Source organism: Sapajus apella, unplaced genomic scaffold, assembly GCF_009761245.1.
Source record: "Sapajus apella isolate SASKATOON/1434 unplaced genomic scaffold, GSC_monkey_1.0 scaffold75, whole genome shotgun sequence".
Classification (NCBI taxonomy): Eukaryota; Metazoa; Chordata; class Mammalia; order Primates; family Cebidae; genus Sapajus; species Sapajus apella.
The window spans coordinates 1,477,205-1,486,450 of record NW_022437015.1 but is presented as its reverse complement, the minus strand read 5'-3'; the positions used below and the strand labels follow the sequence as shown (position 1 = coordinate 1,486,450).

The 9,246-nt window shown below is 39.0% G+C and overlaps 1 pseudogene; it reads right to left on the bottom strand.

Moving 5' to 3' along the window:
* Positions 1 to 3,466: 3,466 nt before the first annotated feature.
* Positions 3,467 to 4,849, bottom strand: LOC116532305 (annotated as a pseudogene).
* Between the last annotated feature and the right edge of the window lie 4,397 nt (positions 4,850 to 9,246).

The window sequence follows — 9,246 nt, the reverse complement described above, 5'->3', positions numbered from 1 at the left end:
CTACAATTACTAGATTTCTCAGAATTGTTTTAAGATCATGAATTAATAATTCAATTTTGTTAAATAGTTTTTCTGTATCCATTAAGATAATCATGTGTTTTTCTTTGTCATTATAGCCCATTGCATTGATTGATTTTCTTTATTAAGGTGTATTCATTCATGGGGATTTTTTGGGGGGAGGCGGGGAGGTAGTACCACTTTATTCAGTGTTGTAGGAAATTTCAGGTTACTTCTTAAAACCAAAACCTGGGGAACCTGGCCAACATAGTGAAACCCCATCTTCACAAAAAATTATGAAAATTAGCCAGGTGTGGTGGCACATGCCAGTAATCCCAGCTGCTTGGGAGGCTGAGGCAGGAGAATCGCTTGAACTCGGATGGTGGAGGTTGCAGTGAGCCAAGATCGCACCACTGCACTCTCATCTGGGCAATAGAGTGATACTCTGTCTCAACAACAACAACAACAAAAACAAAATCAAACAAAACCTGTCAGGTCATAGGTTCTTTCCCCTTCTTCCTTTCCTTTTCCTCTCTGTCACCCAAGCTGGATGGGAGTGGAATCCAGTAGTGTGATCATGGCTCACTGCAGCCATGACCTCCTTGGCTTAAGCGATCCTTCTGCCTCAGCCTCCTGAGTAGTTGGGACTACAGGCATGCACTACCATGCCTGGCTAATTTTTTAATTTTTGTAGAGACAGGGTTTTGCCATGTTGCCCAAACTGGTCTCTTAACTCCTGGACTCAAGAGATCCACCCACCTAGGCCTCGCAAAGTGCTGGGTCTATAGGCGTGAGCCACTGCACTGTGCCCAGGTTACTTCTTAAAAACTGGCCAGGTGTGGTGACTCACACCCATAATCCCAGCACTTTGGGAGGCTGAGACGAAAGGATTGCTTGAGCTCAGGAGTTCAAGACCAGCCAGGCTAAAATAGCAAGACTCCAGCTATTGGGGAGGCTGAGGTGGTTAAATTGCTTGAGCCTGAGAGGTTGATGCTGTAGTGAGCCATGATTGCACCACTGCACTCCAGCCTGGGTGACAGAGGGAGATCCTGTCTCTAAAAGGAAAACACACACACACACACAATAAATGAAAAATTCCCAAAGTAACAAAGCAGGAAGTAATAATTCTATGATCCAAAAAACAAAGAGTGGTCCTTCAGTTGGAGGGAGGAAGAGTCAGTTAGGTTACTCACACAGATTCGGAGAAACCAGAGTTGAGGTTTGTGTGGCTTCTAGGAGTTAAGTTCTCCACCTAAGGCAATTAAGGGATAACTAATTGTACTTAAGGGATAATTAGTAGTTCTAGAAAAAAGAAAAAGGTTGATTGGGAGAAGGGACCTAAGGAGGGAGGATGGTCCATCACTTAATATTAAATTGCCTCCCTACACTATGTGGCTGAGTATCATGGACCTTCCTTTCTGCCCCTTTGAGTTCCCACTCTTAACAAAGCTGGAAAGCACACGCTTGTATTTCATTCATACAGGCATGTGCACTGCCCCTCAGGGTCCATAGCTGTTCAGTATGGCAAAGGGCAGACTTGCTTTCTTTTCTACTTTGCTGCCTTGATGAGGTTAACACACTGGAATGAATGAAAGAGGAGTGCAGGACATCTGCCAAAGTCCAAGGAATGAGAGTATATGAAACAGTTGGGAAAAGGATTGACATTTCAGGAAGTTGACCTTCAACTGTTTACAGGTATTTAATCTGATGCTTCCCTCAAGACCTGACTGCTTTTTCTGGAGGCAGAGAGGCCAGGCTTAGAGTTGTACCGGCTCCTCCAGACCACCCCCCCTCTCTCCCCAGGGCCCATCAGGCGAGCGCCTGCAGAAGCTAGAGGCAAGTCCCAGCTTTCCTTGTATAGCTGATTATGCCTTGAGACATACTCCATTTGCGGGATTCTCCTGTGCTCCAGTTCACCAACTTCTGCTGATGGCTCAGAGCAGGGTAAAGCTTCTCCTAGATAATCTCTCCCCCCAAATTGAGTCCTCAGGGACAGTTATTAATTGAATAACCTCCAGGTTATCTACTTTGGGAAATGCAGGAATGCTATAAACTGAATTACTTTCCAGCAGTGGCAGAAGCCAGACACCTTGAAATCAATTGTCCTTCATTCTCCAGAGTTCCCAAGTGGCATTTCAGAGCTCAAGAATTTACTCTTCCATCCAGATGTTCCTCTCACACTAAGTCACCCACCCCAGGTCTTAGCAACAGATATCTCCAAGCCAACCACCCTAATGAAAAATGCAGGTTTCCACACCAGTTTTCCACACCAGCTCTCCAATCATTAAAAGAACACATGCCCCCATGATGCACCTGGGTTATCACAAAAAAAATTACATTTATATAAAGTAAAAAACATAATGTGGAACAAACATATACATATACATGTATATTGTTAGAATTCAAGTGAATGTATAGTTTTCAAGTGTGTAAATAAATTTCATAGCACTACAAAAATACAAGTCATCTGAGAAGTTTACAGTGGTCCCCATTACTATAGGAGATAATAAAATAAAATAGCTATAGATAATTAAAAGCTAGGGCCAGGCGCGGTGTAATCCCAGCACTTTGGGAGGCCGAGGCGGGCTGATCACAAGGTCAGATCGAGACCATCCTGGCCAACATGGTGAAACCCTGTCGCTACTAAAAATACAAAACTTAGCTGGGTATGGTGGCATGTGCCTGGAATCTCAGCTACTCGGGAGGCTGAGGCATGAGAATCGCTTGAACCTAGGAAGTAGAGGTAGCAGTGGGCTGAGATTGCAGTACTGCACTCTAGCCTGGTGACAGAGTGAGACTCTGTCTCAAAAAACAAACAAAAAGCTAATTAGATACATCAAGTTGCAGTATCATCCATACCACAGCAAACAAAATCCTGAAGAGGAATTCTACTGCCAGTCATCTTGACTTTTAACCTCAATATAACAAGAACATACATAAAAGAGATTACCAATTTAGTAAATGCTATCATCTCATACCCCATTCACACCATTGGCCTGTGATATTCTTCCCTTGGGAGAGCGTCAAGATTTGATGAGATTCTATTACAACTTGTAGAAAAAACGAGCAACACAGAAACATTCCAATTCCAATCTTAGGTGAATTCCAATGAAATTCCCTGAAGAACTGAACTAGTGCTTTTAATTAAGGGGAAAGGTACCCTAGTTTTTTTTAAAAAAATATATGTCTTTAAATCTAGTTTTAGAAACATAGCAATTGGCTGCTTGTGGTGGCTCATGCTTATAATCTCAGCATTTTGAGAGGCCGAGGAGAGAGAATTGCTTAAACCCAGGAGTTCAAGACCAGCCTGAGCACATAAGGAGACCCCCATCTCTAAAAAAAAAAAAATTTTTAAGCTGGGCATGGTGGAATATGCCTGTGGTTCCAGGTACCTGAAGACTCTGCCTCAAAAATGAATGCATAAAATACAGCAATCCAAAAACATGACATCTTCTTTCTCTTCACAATTTTATAACAAGGGGGTAAGATGCCTGCGAATTGATTCATTATGAAAAATGCCTTCCTTCTTCCCCAGGACAGTAAGAGGGTTTTCACCTTCACTGTTCTTAGCCATGTCATTCTTCCCCGTCACCAGAGAAAGCAAAGAAGACTCTTGTTATTGTGCTTCTTGCTCTCTTTGGTTTCTTTTGCAGCTTCCAAATTTTCTGGAGCCATGTTTTCTCTAATGTCCCCACAGACAAGTGGTTGGTAGGATGGCAGAGACATGGATTTCAGAGAGTTACTGGTGAAAGGCTCAAAGAGCCACCTGTCATAAGACATCCCACTTCTTTCCTCAAGTTCCTTCCAAGACTGAGCAGCCAGGTTTTTGGTAGATGAGAACAAATGCTTCTTTGTGAAGCCCTGGGGCTTCAGGTAGGAAAAAGGACTGCTGTACTTGTTCTCACCTTTGGCTTCTGGTTGCTCCAGCTTAACGTGGTTTCCACTGATACAGACATTAGGAAAGGACTTCATTCTTAAACGAAGACCGCCAAGAAAGGAAAGTCCTTCCATTTTGGGAAGGGTGACATTGATTTCATTCAGCTGCTTAAGATATGTACTTGCTATTGTCTTGTGAGACATGACATCCAAAGCTGAAGAGGAGTCCCTTTCATTGTTGTCACTGTCCCACTGGGACTGAAAGTCTCCCAGATGAAGCAGCACTTTGGCTTCAAAGTTGGCAGAGCAGACATGGACCAGGAAAACAGTGTTTTCTGCAAATTAGACTTGGAAAACAAGGTCTTGATCCTTCTTATCTTTGGATGAAGACTAATCATCACTGTCAACTGAAGGTACAGTACTGGAGACTATGGCAGAGGCAGCATCTGATGTGCTATCCATATTCTTTCCCTTGATCTTGTCTTTAAGTTTTCCAAATGGATTATGAGGCTTGTCTTTGATGAAAAGGTCAAACATGCTGGCAGCCATGTTGTTTCTCAAAAACTGAATGTCAACCTCAATTTTTCCTCTTTATCCTTCTTTCCTGGTTTGGATTTCAAGGTATACCACTGCATCTTCCTGCTGCCCTAGTCTGGGTGCAGCTCCTGCAGGTCCACCTTGGCAAGGCCCAGGAACAGTAGCAGCAGCAGCTCAAAGGTGGCCTCCTCCAGCCACACAGGTGTGCCCAGACTGCGCTCTGACACTGAGGTGGCATACTTCTCCTTGCCCACCTGAATCACTGGGTACATGTTGCTTGTACCCTCAGGCTTTTGGCCCTCAGCCCCTGGCCCTATGCCTGCAACACTGTCACCTGCACGTGGATTGGGAACCACATAGCCCCCGGACCCGCTAAGGGCATTAAGAACAGGATGATGATGGCTTGGCTGACTGATGTGAGAAGATTGCCATGACCCATGGCCTCTATGGCTGTCCTACCACCAGAAAATTCATAATGTTATGCAGGCATTACCACTACCTAGTTCCAGAACATTGCCATCACCCCCAAAAATCCTGCATCCATTAAGCAGTAAGCCCTATTTTCCCCCATCCCTGTCAACCACTGATTTATGTTCTGTCTCTATGAATTCCCCTGTTCTGGGTAATTCATGTAAATGGAATAATACAACAGATGCGTTTTTATCATGGGTTTCTTTAACTTAGGATGTTTTGTAGGGTAATCCATATATAGCATGTATCAGTACTTCATTCATTTTTTTTGAGATGGAGTTTCATTCTTGTTGCCCAGGCCGAAGTGCAATGGTGCGGTCTCAGCTCACTGCAACCACTGCCTTCCGGGTTCAAGCAACTCTCCGGCCTTGGCCTCCCAAGTAGCCAGAATTACAGGTGCCCGCCACCAGGCCCAGCTAATTTTTTTGTATTTTTAGTAGAGACAGAGTTTTACCATGTTGGCCAGGCTGGTCTCAAACTCCTGACCTCAGGTGATCCACGTGCCTCAGCCTCCCAAAGTACTGGGATTACAGGCATGAGCCACCATGCCCAGCCTTCATTCATTTTCGTGGAGAAAAATTTTATTATATGAGTATACCACATTTTGTTTATCCATTTATCCATTGATTGGTTGTTTCTACTTTTTTGTGGCTACTATGAAAAATATTGCTGTGAACATTTGTATACAAGGTTTCAGTGGACACAAGTTTTTATTTTTCTATATAAAAATATATACCTAGGAGTAGAATTGCTGAGTCATATTGTAATTCTGTTCAAATTTTTGAGGAACTTCTCAACTGTTCTCCATTGTGGCTGTGCCATTGTATATTCCTACCAGCAATGTATGAAGTTATAAATTTCTCCACATCCTCACAGCACTTATTTTCTGTTTTTCTTTTTGATTACAGCCATTTGTAAAGTGGTATCTCATTGTGATTTTATTTTGCATTTCCCTAAATGATTAATGATATTAGCATCTTTTCATGTGCTTATTGGCCATTAGTATATTTTCTCTGAAGAAATGTCTATTCAAGTATTTTGCAGTTTCTAAATGAGTTATTGTCTTTTTGTTGTTAGGTTGTAAGAATTATATTCCGGATAACAGATCCTTTAGATATGTAATTTGCACATGTCTTGTCCCATTTTGTGGGTTGTCTTTTGTCATTTTACTTTATTTTTTATTATATTGCTTTTGTTTTGGTATCATTACTGAGAATTCATTGTCAAATTAAAGGTCATTAAGAGTTACTCTTATTTTTTCTTCTATAATTTTTAGTTTTAGCTCCTGTATTTAGGTCTGTAATCAATTACACTTAATTTTCAATATAATGTGAGGAGTCCAGCTTCATTATTTTACATGTATCTATGCAATTGTCCCAAAGTGATTTTTTGAAAATTATTATTTTCTGATTGTATGATCCTGACACCATTGTAGAAATTCAATGGAATATATGTATGAGTTTATTTCTGCAGTCTCAATTCTATTCTATTGTTCTAAATGTTTATCTTTATGCCAGTACCACACTATTTTGATTATTGTAGTTTTGTAATAAAATAGTCAAACATTTGGCAGATTCATCAAGACAAAAAGAAAAGTATAAAGAAATAATTTTATGAAATAAAAGGGGGAACATATTGAGAAACACCATAAAGATTAAAAAGATTAAGAGACAGTGTTAACAATTTATGCCAATAAGATTGAAAGTTTAGAGGAAAGAGACAAATTCCTGGCAAAATATAAATTATCAAAACCTACTCAAGAAAAAAATAGAAATCTTATATAGTCACAAGGCATTAAATAGGTATTCAAATCTTCCTAGAGACCCAAATATATGCTTTCTGCCAGTAACTCACTGTAAATAAAAAGAAAAAGATAATATATTATGCAAACACTAGTCAAAAGAAAGCTGGAATGACAATATAAACAAAAGTGGACTTCAGAAGAAGGAATATTATCAGGGAGAAAGATGGCACTTCTTGGCAAATCACCCTCTGATAAAGACATAACAATACCAGAAGTAAAACTTGACAGAATTGCAAGGGGAAATTGACAAATCCACAATTATATTTGGGATTTCAATACTTTACTCTTAATAATTAATTAAAAATTAATTTGAGCTAAATAAATTCTCTAAAAAGTTAATAAGGATAGATCTGAACAACACTAGAATCAACTTGTCCTAATGTCCTATAACCAAAAGTAGTAGAATTCACAATTTTTGCAATTACACATGGAATGTTCACCAAAATAAACCATATCCTGATTTATAAAATAAACTAAGAGACTGGTTTCTCTCATTTAGCAATATGAATTTAAATTTCCCCATGTCTCTTCATGGCTTTATACCTCATTTCCTTTTATTGCTGAATAATGTTTCATTTTGTGGATGGGACATAAAATGTTTATTTGTGTACCTATTGAGGGACACCTTGGTTGCTTCCAAGTTTTGGCCAATATTAATAAAGCTGTTACAAACATTCATTTGCAGGTTTTTGTGTTATCATGAATTTCTACTCATTTGGTTAAATACCTGGGAATATAATTGCTACACAGTATGGCAATCTTGTTTAGTTTTGTAGGAAACTGCAAAGTGTCTTCCAAAGTGGCTGTATCATTTTGCATTTCCACTAACAGTGAATGGGAGTACAGCATTTGGTGTGGTCAGTGTTCTAGATTTTGGCTATTTTATCAGGTACATAGTAGCATCTCATTGTTGTTTTAATTCACAGTTCCCTAATAATATATGAGGAGACTTCAAAAAATCATGGAAAATGGAATTAAAAGTTAAAAATAAAAATATAAACTTCTTAACATAAGCCCCATGAAGTTCAAGACACTTTTTAAGCAATGATACCAGCCATTTGGTCTATCCCTAAAGAACTGAGGGTCCTGAGAACTTAATCAAGTTAATGAAGTCTTTTTTACATTATGAACTGAAGAAAAATGAGTGCAGTTTAAAGATTTATTAAGATTATGAAACAAAAAGAAGTCAGAAAGAGCCAAATCAGGACTGTAAGGTGGATGAATGCCTAATGGTTTCCCATCAAAGCTCTCACAAAATTGCCCTTGTTTGATGATAGGAATGCGCAGGAGTGTTGTGGTGGGGAAGGACTCTAGTGAAGCTTTCCCAAGTGTTTTTCCGCTAAAGCTTTGGCTTTCCCAAAACACTTTCATAATAAGCAGATGTTATTGTTCTTTGGCCCTCCAGAAAGCCAACAAAAAAAATTCCTTAAACATTCCCAAAAATCATTGCCATGACCTTTGCTCTTAACCAGTCCACTTTTGCTTTTACTGGACCACTTCTTCTTGGTAGCCATTGCTTTAATTGTGCTTTACCTTTAGGATTGTACTGGTACAGCCATGTTTTGTCTCCTGTTATAGTTCTTCACAAAACTGCTACAGGATCTTGATACTACTGTTAAATTTTCCATTGAAAGCTTAGCTCTTGTCTGCTGCTGATCTGGGTGCAATAGTTTAGGAACCCACTGAGTGGAAAGTTTGCTCAATTTTAATTTTTCAGTCAGAATAGTGTAAGCTAAGCCAATTTAGATATCTATGGTGTTGACTATAGTTTGTGCTGTTAATTCTTGGTCTTCTTCAATTAGGGCATGGGCATAATTTTTTTCAAAAATTGACGTAGAAGGTTTGCTGCTGTGTGCTTCATCTTCATCAACATCTCATCCCTCACTTCTTAAAATGAGTTATCCATTTGGAAACTGCTGATTTCTTTTGGGGAATTGTCCCCATAAACTTCTCATGAAGCATTAGTGATTTTACCATTCTTCCACCCAAGCTTCACACTAAATTTGATGTTTATTTTTGCTTCAGTTCTAGCAGAATTTATGTTACTCTGATAGGTGCTTTTTTCAAACTTATCTTCTTAGTGCCTCAAACTAGATCCTGTTCAGACATTTTATAACAAGTTAGTATGAACTTATTTTGGTATAAAAAAATTGGACTTCATAATTTTTATGCATTTTTCATTACTTTTTGGAAGACAACTCATATCACCTTAAGCTTCTTTTCATTTGCCTCTTTTCCATATGTATATCTTCTTTGGTGAGGCGTCCTTTTCAGATGTTTGTACATTTAAAAATCCGTTATTATCCACTCCCACCACTTCTTTTCAACATAGTACTGGAAGTACTGTCAAGAACAATTAGACAAGAAAAAGAAATTAAAGATATTCAAATTTGAAAGGAAGAAGTGAAATGATCTCTCTTTGCACATGATATGATTCTATATGTAGAAAACCTCAAAGACTCCACCAAGAAAAATGATTAGATCTAATAAATGAATTCAGTAAAGTTGCAGCATATAAAATTAATGTACAAAAATCCATGGCAGTTTTGTTTACAAATAAC